The 11,773-nt window shown below is 40.3% G+C and overlaps 2 long non-coding RNA genes across 2 annotated transcripts; both read right to left on the bottom strand.

Moving 5' to 3' along the window:
• Positions 1 to 213: 213 nt before the first annotated feature.
• LOC126493396 (uncharacterized) lies at positions 214 to 1,743 on the bottom strand. The gene is made up of 3 exons (XR_007589803.1): positions 1,128 to 1,743; positions 771 to 892; positions 214 to 343 (listed from the first exon to the last, which is right to left on the bottom strand). It is a non-coding gene; the product is annotated as an uncharacterized lncRNA (long non-coding RNA).
• Positions 1,744 to 6,447: 4,704 nt separating this feature from the next.
• On the bottom strand, positions 6,448 to 10,436 carry LOC126493400 (uncharacterized). The gene is made up of 3 exons (XR_007589804.1): positions 10,361 to 10,436; positions 7,392 to 7,431; positions 6,448 to 6,577 (listed from the first exon to the last, which is right to left on the bottom strand). It is a non-coding gene; the product is annotated as an uncharacterized lncRNA (long non-coding RNA).
• Positions 10,437 to 11,773: the final 1,337 nt, after the last annotated feature.

The following is an 11,773-nucleotide window of genomic DNA, read 5'->3' as shown; positions in this document are numbered from 1 at the left end:
CAGGGAAGTCTGTGCACCACATGAGTGAGTACCTACTGTTCACAGAGGGCACCAGAGTTTGAGATGTCTCGAATCTGGAGTTACAGGGAAGGGAAGGGAAGGGAAGGGAAGGGAAGGGAAGGGAAGGGAAGGGAAGAACAGTGTGAACCATCGGGTAGGTGCTGGGTATCAATTCTGGATCCTCTGGAAGACATCCAGTAATATAAAAGAATGAACCATATCTCCAGACTCTAGTTTATTTGTTTTTATTTTTAAACTTACTTTGAGATGTCTTTAGGAATAGTTGCATCATATCTGCAGGTAATTTTGGCTCTGTCAGTTGGGTTGAGGTTTCTTGAATGTCCTAAAAATGTAAAAATGATCGCAGGATGAGGGCCTATTATTCCCTCTCATATCACCTTCAATGCCCTGTCTTTCTGTCTTATTTTGGGAGAAGCAGACATCCTCATGCACACATATAAGTATAGACAAGTTGTTTATCTCAGGATAAAAAAGTCAACCCAAAACAAGCATATGATCTACACAGGACTAGAGAGACATCTCCAAGGTTAAGAGTGCCTTTGGCTATTGCAGAGGACCTGACTTCAGTTACCAGCACCCATATGGTGGCCAACAGATGCCTGTAACTCCAGAGCCAGGGGAACCGACAGTCTTTTCTGGTCTCAGTGGGCATCTGCACTCAAACGTGCATACGGCACACACAGACATACAGGCAGACACTCAGTAAATAGTGAAAAGAAACCTAAAAGATAATTGATCAAGAATACAACCTAGGGCCTGGAGAGATGGCTCAGTGTTTAAGAGCACTGCCTTCTCTTCCAAAGGTTCAATTCCCGGCAAGCACATGGTGGGTCACAACCATTTGTAAAGAGGTCTGGTGCCCTCTTCTAGCCTGCAGACATACACACAGAATATTGTATACATAAATAAATAAATAAATGAATTTTTTTAAAAAAAGAATACAACCTAAACATGAATCGTGTAGCAGAAAATGAATGAATTACAGACAAACTTCTTAGATACAACAAACCCCCTTTCATTAAATGAAGAACTGGATTGTTAAGAACTCCATAAAGTGAGAAAATGTCTATTCATATAAATATATGTTAGAAACATATTTTTCTTACCTGGGAAGATGAATGTTGGAAATTATGTATCAGATGACAGTTTTCTTGTTTCAAGGATACAGAAAACCTCAAAAAGATAAACTAAGAAAATAGACAATTTAGGAAATAAAACTTGGCCAGAAGGGTGAGTAGATGCTCCACTAAGAGAAACATTCAGCATCAATATCCTTAACACTTAGGGAAGAGAGACAGGTGACTCTGAGGGGACTCTCGACACCCCCATAAAATATTCAGGAATAAAGACTTGTCATACAAAGACCTGGCAAGGCTCTGGAGGATGAAACTCTCATACCCACTGCTGGTGGCCAAGGAAAACAGGACAGAGACTTGGAAAAGTATTTCTCAATTTCTTCATATGTTAATTGTCATCTGGCCATCACAACCCCAAATATATAACCTGGAGAAAGAGAACATATTTTCTTTTAAAGACTTATTTATTTCAGTTCACAACAGCTGTATATACAAGACATTGAAATTGAAAACAACCTAAACAACAGGCAACAGGTAAAAGACTCATTTCCCAAAACTGACATGGCAGCTCCCAACTGTAACTCCAGTGCCAAGGGATCCAATGCCCTCTCTTGGCTTCCATGGGCACCAGGCATACATGTGCTCTTCATACCTATATGTAGGCAAACATATATACACATAAAAATAATATATTATAAAATTTTCCGTGTAGCTATACATTGCTACACCATTTAATAGTAAGAATGAACAATTATCATGGGCAACACAATAGATAAATTTAAACATATATTCAAGATGAATGAAGGCCAGATGTCTCTAAACTCTGGTTCTATTCTAATACATTCCAGCATATACAAATTGGTTGATAATGGCAAATTGTTGTATTTTCTTGCAGACAGGGTAGGGCAGTGGTTGGGATTGAGAACCTAACTAACATAGAAATGAAACCTTCTGGATTGGGAAATAATAATGAAACTTGGACCTACCTGAGTATAAGAAAATGTCTATTGTCATTATGGGGCAAAGTAGAAAAATAGTAATTAAGTTTAATATTTGGTGACGTGGACTTCAGAGATGGCTCCATGGTTAAGAGGACTTGCTGCTCTTACAGAAGACCTGAGCTGGGTTCTCAGCACTCACTTGGTGGCCCACAATGGACTGCATATCTGTTTCTAGGGGAAACAACACCCGTTTCTGTCCAAAGCAGCACACCATGATCCTGAAACCAGAGCAAAGGAAACATACACTGATCCTGAGACTAGAATCAATTCACTGCCCCTGGAACCAGAGCCCAACGTTTAAGAAAGGCCAGTGAAATTAACACATTTGCCCCTGAAACCAAAGCCACAGAAACACTCTTCCACTTACCAATTCGGCAAAACAAACTAACCAATATCTCAGCATTAAACCAACCAATCCCTGAGCAGGAAAACCAGCTGATCACTGAGCAGAAAATCAACATGTACCTTTTCAGTTGGGAGCTGCCTTTCCCATTCTTGCAGGGGCAGCCACCTCCTGGATTCTTCCCTCTCAGTGAATCTCTTGAATCAGGCTTGGATGAGACCTTCTTTGCCTAAGAAGAACAGAGAAGCAATGACTTCATCTGGAGACGAGCAGAGGAGAGGGGAGCAGAACTGGAAAAGCTTCTCCTAGCCGAGCAGAGTTCTTACTCTTCTGAGGATCTAAGCAGAGCTGTAACAACTTGGCTAGGGAAACCCTCGCCTATGAGAGCAGAGCTGTTAATTTGGGGAAAACTTTCCCTGAAGCAGGGCTGTGAGCGCCTAAGCTTAAGGTGAATTTGTGGTATTCCTCGGCTCCCGACTATCAGGATCCCTTTCCATCTGAGCAGCAATGCTTACGATATACACACAATTTTTAAAACATTGGGTGCCGGGAAGATATACCCAGGCTGCCTGATACCATTCTGTTCAGGCAGGTGCCAGTCACCAACAAGCCAGCCTGCATTGTCAAAGCCTGGGCTGGCGGGAAGACATTCACAGGTCTACCTGGTACTTCAAGGAAGCCATTATGGTGAGCAAAATGTGTGGTGGAGAAATGGGAGAGAAAGAGCAACAGAACTAGGTATGATAAAAGGTGCAATGTCAGACGTGAAGGTGGTGAGGAACAGGCTGAGGAACAACCTAAATACCTTCAAGCTCAGGAACATGGATTCAAAACAAACTCCTTACCCAGACCCAGAAAAACAAATGTAATATGTACTCTCTCATGAGTGACTTTTAGACATAAAGCAAAGAAAAACCATCTTACTTTCCACAACCCCAGACAACCTAGACAAGAAAGAGGATCCTAAGAGAGACATTCTGGATCTACATAGGAAGGAGAAAAAGACAAGAAGTCCTGAGAAAACTGGGAGTGTGGGGGTCACAGGAGAGGAGGAAGGGGAGACAGTAGGAAGGTAGGGAATTGGAGTTAAATATATAGCTCATTAAAAACAATAAAAACCAAACTTCTTAGATATAACAATCCTCTTTTCATAAGTTGAGAAGTTTGTTGTTAGGACGTCCATCAAGTGTCAGCTGTATGCTCTTCCAAGTAATGGTTGATAAATGAAGACAATGCCCTGATGGGGAAACACAAGTTTGAAAACCATGCACCAGATTCAGGAATCCTTGTATCTAGAATACAGAACATCTCACAGATGTCATTGAGGTAAGTGCTACCTATGGGTTTTCATGTAATAGAATAGAGATGATTCTAAGTGACCAAGAGTATTGATTTCATAATAAATGTAAATGTATATGAATTCATCAAGCAAAGAAAAACACTTTTCAGCTTGCCTGTTAAGATAAAATCTTAAACTACTGACTTTTAAGCACATACCCTTAAATGTTACAGTGAACACTTAGAAATGAACAAAAAATAGTAGCGAATTACAAATAAAAGTTAACCTGAGATAAAAATTCTGATATTTGAGAAATGCTTAAAAGAATATGCAATTAAGAGATATTTTTGAAACCCACAATAATTCTATGGGCTCAACTTTAGTGGCAAAATGTTACTTTTTCAAGAAATATACCAATAATGTGGCACCTTTTTTTGAGGCATGTGATGGCTAATCTTGTTTGTAAATTTGACTACATCTGAAATCAACTAAAACTCAAGCATCTGGGCACTCCTGTGAGAGATTTTCTTGATTGGATAATTTGAGGTGAGAATACCCACCCTAATCTGGGCAACATCTCAATTGGAAGACCACATCAAAGGACTTGTAAGAGGAAAGCTTTTGATTTTGTGTGCTCTCATTCTTATTAGCTAGGTCATCTACCCTGCTTCTGAAGCATCCCTTTGTTGGAGATAGAACCTACATTTTTGGGACTCCAATATTGACTGAAGACCAGTAGCAGGTCCCTAGGAATCCTCTAGATCTTCAGTGCCAAACTAGGACTGCTGAGACATCCAGTCTTGTTGACTGAACAACTACCATTTATGGCTTTTCTGCCAGACAGAGTCATTGTTTGATTAGCTGGACCACAGTCTACCAATTATATTCCTATAGATCAGTGGTTCTTAAACATTGAGTTTGACAACTTTCACGGGGATCAGATAAGACAATAGATAAAAACTGATATTTACATTGTGGTCTATAAAAATAGCAAAATTACAGTTATGAGTAGCAATTACATAATTTTGTAGTTGTAGGTCACCACAATATGACGAACCAGATTAAAGGGTCACAGCATCGGGAAGACTGAGAACCACTGATTTAGTGAGATCTGACTAATGCAACGGATAAGGAAAAGCTCAGGAACAATAGTAGACTGGAACACACTGTTTTCAATGCAGCAATAATCATATGGGAAATAATACATTGAAAAGATTAGTGAAAGCTAATTTCCTTGTAGATCCTATATGTATCTCTATAGACTTCTGAAACTTGATGGAAGACAACCTACCCACTCTCCAGATGAATATGGTAAATTCGCCAACACTAACTCTACATGAGACTGTTAAATTTGTACACAAATGCATGTATGGATTAAAATGTTGCAATTTGCAGGTAGTTCAATTGTTAAAAGAAAGGCACATATAATTGTGCCTGCTTGCTGAGTTCAATTCCCAAGACCCATGAGATGGAAGGAGGGAACCAATCATCACAAACTGGTTTTGGAAGGCACATATGCGTCTAGGCACTGATGCACGGAAAGGCCTCTTTCACAGCAATAGAAACCCTGGCTACGTGGAAAAGAGAAAAATATTCCAAGAATGGTGACCTCTATGCATCCATAAATGTAGGAGAAGACCCAGGTTTTCCAGAAGGTCAGTAAAACAAAGCAGACTCAGTAAGGATAAAAGACCCAAGTTTTCCTCATATATCGAATCTAGAGTTGAATTCGTTTATGAGTGTGGCTGTGTGTGGTCATGCTTGCAGGTCATAAAACTAGAAAATACCATGAGGAGACAAACAGGAGCTTAAAAGAGGATGGAAAAGAGAGGGCAGTGAAATATGTGGGCCATGAAAAAAGAAGATGCAACAACTTGTAGATGAAAGCACAAAGGAAAAAATCTATTTCTAAAACAATGGTGAGTAAACCAGGAAGCGTATGAACCCAAGAAATACATGAAATGATTGATGTAGTCAAACTTCAGAAAAGAAAAACAAAGAAAAAACCTTGAGATCACGTTGAAGGAATTCTGTCTGGTAAACAAAAAGAGAGCTACGTAATTATAATGAGGCATGCAGTCCAAATAGATAAAGCACACAATTATAGTGCTGAATAAAAGCAAATATCAAACCTGAATCTCTATGTCTACAGAAATTATTCTGCTGGATTATCATGGGGATAAAAAACCATCATCAAAAGTAAACGTAAGTGTTTATCAATATGAGACATGCTACTAAAAAGGGCTAAAGGAAGTTTCTAAAGCAAACAAATTGTAGAGGAGACAGAAATATCTGGAAGAAAGAAGAATAATATCAATGCAGATTGTGATTAAATATATATACATTTCCTTTTCCTTTTAATATCTCTCAGTTCTGTGTGATATTTGAAGCAAAAAGTATAAGTGATGTGATGTGGTCCTCTATAGACGTAGAGTAAATTTGTTGCAGATTCTGTTCTTACAAGGGGTGATTGTGAAGGAACTATAATTGTAGTAACATCAAATAGGGTTAGACTTGAAGGCAATCATGATATCTGAGTAGCACTAACACCTACCAGGGAGATCTGGGATAGCTGATGTAACATACTCACTTCACAGTGCCTTGATCCTTCCATCCCGCTGAGATAAGAAGGCATTTATGCACACGGGATTACGTTTAACACAAAGAGCTGCTAATGAACAGAAGACGAGGTATTGTTATCATATTGAATGGTTAAGGATGGGGATAGGGAACTAACTCACCCTTAATGTCCCAATGTTCTGTTCACCTTTCCTGTCTGGCGGACATCACAGCACACTGGGTTCTTCCATACAAACTCCTGCTTCTGGGTTGCAGAGATTAAATCTTCACATTTACACTAGAAGGTAGCATAAGGGAAAAGAAAACTCATGAAATAGAGGAAACCAGGATGAGAAAGCACATAAATCCCAGGGGATGGAATGACGGTGCCTTGTCTGTGCACATGACACCAATAGAAGGTAACAATGATGTTTTTCTTCCTCCTAGGTCATCACACCACCCTGGATACACACAGTGATACCTGTGACTGCAGATACATACTGGGAATGTGAGCTTGTACCTCTGCCATTCCCGTGGCAAGAACTCCCCCTCTCTGTGTGCACTCAGGCCCCTACTTTCATGTCACAGCCTTCCATGGGCAGCTTGAAGGAGGCAAGAGAAATCAGCCAACCACATAAATACACAGGTTTTGTTTTCTCTCCATTCAGGCCCTGAAAATGAATCATTGAGGTGGGCATCATTACTTCCTTTCCATACAGAGGCTCAGAGCATGCAATGCTAAGACCCAGAAAATTCTCCATAGGCAAAAGATGAACACTGATGCCATATAAATGGATTCCTCTGGGCAATACTGGGACAAATGCAGCATGGAAATAGAGAACAGGAATAGAGAGGAAAACAGTTTGGGAAAATGGGTGTTGAGCCATACTGATATAAGTCAGCACATGAGTAAAGAACTATGGAGATAACTAAGCAGTATACTAAACACCAGGTCATCAATGAAGAGGACCAGGAGAATTATAACACATAACCTATTACAGCAGTAAGTGATTAACTAACTTTCACAAATATATCCAGGGACATATTTGCACAAGCATGAGTATATACACAACACACACTAACAATTGTCAATGTAAATACAGAGCTCTCACCTCGAAGGAAAATGAGAGAGTTCATTCTGGAGTCAAATATCTGTGAGTAAACATGAGTGGGACAGGTTTATGTTAGTAAAAATTGCATGTTACAATGTGTAAACAGTTTCATGAAGTTTTTATAGTAACAGAATGAAGAAACTATAGACTCTCCTTATGTACATTGGTGATAATATTAAGTAGAGTATTATGGTAAAGCAGAGAAACCTCAGGTACAGGCACTAGCTGCTATGTGATGACACACAGTCCTTTGACAGCTAGAAAATTAAAGCCTTGTTAAGGAGACATGTTCTGATATTTCAAATGTCAGGTCCAACGTCATCTGTTAGTGACAAGGTGTTAGGAAATTCCAGCACAGGGGGCCCAAGGAGTGGCTACTCATGGGCTCAAGAGAACACAAAAGAAATTGTAATTAGGCCCTGGGACTGTGACTTCCACCATCTCCATATCACTGCACGTCTAAGAGTCAATCAACCAGTCTTTGCAGACCAGCCTCTGCCAAGGAATTTCTGTACACACACACACACACACAGACACACACACAAACACACACACACACAAGACAACTTTCATTCTCACTCTCCCAGCTCCCTGGTGTTTACTGAGAGCTCAAGGGGTACAACCACGTTACAACAGATTCATCTCTGACCACACATGGGATGGTGAGAGCTACTACCATATGTGGTTAAATGAGATTCCTGTGACGATGGTCATGGACTTGTCTCTGGGACATTTCTCTCATTTGTTTCAGACTGTCAATAATAACCTGTAAATGCCGATAAGAAAATAGGGACAAGCTGCATTACACATCAAATAAAGTTTTCATCATGGGATAATCCATGCTTTCAACAAAAAATATCTTTTGTAAGTTTCATTGACACGGTTTTGACAGTTTACATAAGATTTAATAATTTGTTCACAGAAAAAAATACGTATGAATTGTGTTTAAAAAATAATACCAGTTATAGATGAATCAAAATGTACAAATATTTGTGCAAAATCCCGACAGATAGATCCATAGTGCTGATAGGCTAAAAGATTTCCAAACATTGCTGAATTGGAGACAACCTGTCTTAATGAAGACAACTATGTTCACGGCTCAAACAATTCATTATTAGTAAGATGTCTGTTGACTCAAAACTGAGCTATAGATTCAATACACTAGCAATAAAATGGCAGTTATTCTTTTTACAAATTGAGTGGATAACTCTAAAAATTGTAGATTAAATACATAGCTTATGGAAAAACCTTAGAAACAGACTAATGTTAGAGAAAAGCATTGCCTGATAGGAGACCTCTGTTTGAACCTACAGTAAATGGACCAGCATGTTATTAAATCAAAGTTGGTAAGAAAAAGTCCAAAACCAGCAGTCCACGCTCACATCCACACATTTACAGACCACTGCCTATACCAAGTCAACATTTTCCCTGTATCTGATGCCGGAATCAAGCTTGTGTGTAGTGCCTGTAGGGTGTGCTGAGAAGAACTGACCATACTCCTGCTGCAGCCTCCCAGGCACTGGGATTACTGGCATATATACCATGATTAGATTATTGGAGAACTATTTTCACAAAAAAACAAAGCAATTTGATGCATAAAGATGGCCTTTTAGGAAGCAATGCTGAGGCAAGTGTATATCCAAACCCACAAATATAAACCAGGACCTACATCGTATCATATGTGAAGACCATTCAAAATAAATTACAGATGTAAAAATATAAAAATCAGCCTATAAATGTCAAACAGAACACAAGAAGAAAATCCCTTTCACAGGGTGCCAGGCAAAGATTTCGCAGACAAGACACCAAATAAAAACCGTAATTGAAGAAGTAGAGAAGGTGGGATCTTACAATTTAAAATCTCCTGCTCTTCCAAAGACATGGATGAGAATTGACATGATAAGTCTGAGGCTGGGAGAAAATTTAGAAATACATATATCTGATAAAGCATTTCTATGAAACATAAACAAAACCTCAAATGTCAGTCAGAAAGTAGTAATTGAGACCTGTGAAAGATTTCGGGTGTGCTTTTCAAGGGGGCATTGATAGGATCGCCCCTTTATAGAGATTCATTAGAGATATTAAGGCCATAGGCAGCGTTGCAGGGATTCTGAGGAGAGATCAGGGCCACCTGGCAGGGTGGGCCCCACGAAAATGGAAATTTAAATGCCAGACTAGTGCCAAGCACAACGTGTCCCACACCTGCCACCCCTTCACGAGGCAGCCAAGGCAGGAGAATCACTGAGAGTTCTGAGCCAGGGTAGGACACAGTGAAATGCTGTCTCAAATCCAAACAAAACCGCAGATTACTAAAAAGAAACTCCTCTAACCAAGTGCGCATTTTAGTATCATCTGAGACAGGAAGGGAAATTTTGGACTAGCATTGAGGCTTTCCCTCTTAAACCTCACTGGTCCTATGGGCAAGCAATCTCATGGCTTTTCACAGAGAGGGACATGTACAGACAGGGCCGGGGAGGGGGGGAAGGGGGCTAGTGGAGAGGAAGGTGCTTGCTGGTCATCCAGTAGTAATTTAAGCTGGGAATAAATAGCTGAATATTAACTCATTCGAATAATATTAAAACTGTTCAAATAGAAAACAATTGCTTTCTTTTCTGTTTGCCCAGAGATCTGACTGACTGCAACTTGGAAAGAAGACAGCCTTGCTATCTCCCTTCCCTCTGAAATCTCACATCCTATGGGCGAGCAATCTCATGCACAGAGTGGGAAGTCGGGATCACAGAGTGCTCATTTGGCCTCATCTCCGTCCTGCTCACTCTCCCACAACTCCCCTCCTGGACAATGGCTCCAGCACACCCCGGTACAGAACAGCACAGGAGGAGGCAGAATGGTCCCAAGTCTGTCTCCTTCCGGAGATACACAGGCTGCAAACCCCGAGGTAGGAGTGGGCCTACTTTCGTCTGGAATCCCTGCATCTTCCTCCCAACTTTCAAGAAGAATCTGGTGCTCACCTCCGGGAATCCATAAGCTCAACTCAGTCCAAATACCAGGAACTGAATGCTGCTTTCAGGACATCGTCGGGTTGCCATTTGAAAATGGTCGCCATAATAGCCCCGGTTTCTATGACAACCGCAATGCTGCCTCCCTGGTAGTAACCAGGAATGGCTCCGCCCAGCCCTCCCTTTCTTTCTGTCAGAGCAGGAACTCTTCACCCTTGTTTTCACCCAAGAAAGCATACCCATTAGAGAAACTGTCCCCACTACAAATGCAGAGCTTTCCTGTTTTGTTCGATCTGTGAACACAACATATCCCTGGAAGCATGCCCACGTTCTATTAACCAGACCATGGCGGTGTCTGTGGAAATGTCCTCACAAAGATGAACATTGCTGTCACGGTGATAAACGAACAATTTCATCCAATAATTAGCTATGCATATATGACCTCATCACGGGAATTTAAAGTATGGGACACCTTGCACAGAAACATCCTGAAAAAGAAAAGTCAAAGGTTAAAAGTATTGTGTTGGAGATGCCGGGGATCGAACCCGGGGCCTCATATATGCGAAAACATGTGCTCTACCTCTGAGCTATGTCTCCACACCTGGTAACAGCTTCATCAAAGCCTATGTGAATTCAGCGTGACCGAGCCAACATTCAGAGACTGCAAGAGTCTGCATCCGGTCCTTTGAGCATATTGGATTCCAGCTTAAGTTTAGTGTTTTGATAGCATTCTTGGGACATTTGTTGCATGAGAAAACAATCCATTTTCAATCAAAGAAAAAATAATAACAACAACAATAATAACAACAAAACTTATGCTTTGAAGCAAGGTAAGCTAACAATGAATGATACTTTGAATTACTCAGTCCCATCAATTTTACTTCAACTTTACCTTGCAGGTGGTTCAACATGCCAGTATCATGCGGAATTAATAATTATATGTTGTTGATATGCGGTCTTATCTGAGAGTTTGAATATCTTCCTGAAACCCTCTCTAGCATACCTCCTTTCTCTTTTAAAACACACCTTAGTTTCAGGGCTTGAAAGGCATTTTATAATCTTGATCAGGCTGGTCATTTTGTTTCTTAACGTTGCCAATACTGTCCATCAATTCATTCATGGCAATAACTAAATGTGCAGTAGCTATTGGTTCACAAAACCCTAAGGTGCTCTCACTTTCTTCATGTTTATGTATATCACCGCACACTTTGTGAGTTTCAAAAATGAGAGTTTTTCTGAAATATGTCTCCCTTTTCACACATCATCTAGTATATGTATGTTCAGATGAGTGAAAAATGAGAGTATTTTTTTAAAAGAAATCAATCTACCTTTTTTCATTTACATACCAATCCAAGTTTCTATCCCCTCCCCTCCGCTCATTCCCTCCACTTACCCTTCTACCAAACCTTTATCCACTCCTCAGAG

This window comes from Alexandromys fortis, unplaced genomic scaffold (assembly GCF_014885135.2).
Source record: "Alexandromys fortis isolate MF-2015 unplaced genomic scaffold, M_Fortis_MF-2015_v1.1 scaffold_331, whole genome shotgun sequence".
Lineage (NCBI taxonomy): Eukaryota > Metazoa > Chordata > Mammalia > Rodentia > Cricetidae > Alexandromys > Alexandromys fortis.
This window is presented reverse-complemented; position numbering and strand designations above follow the sequence as displayed.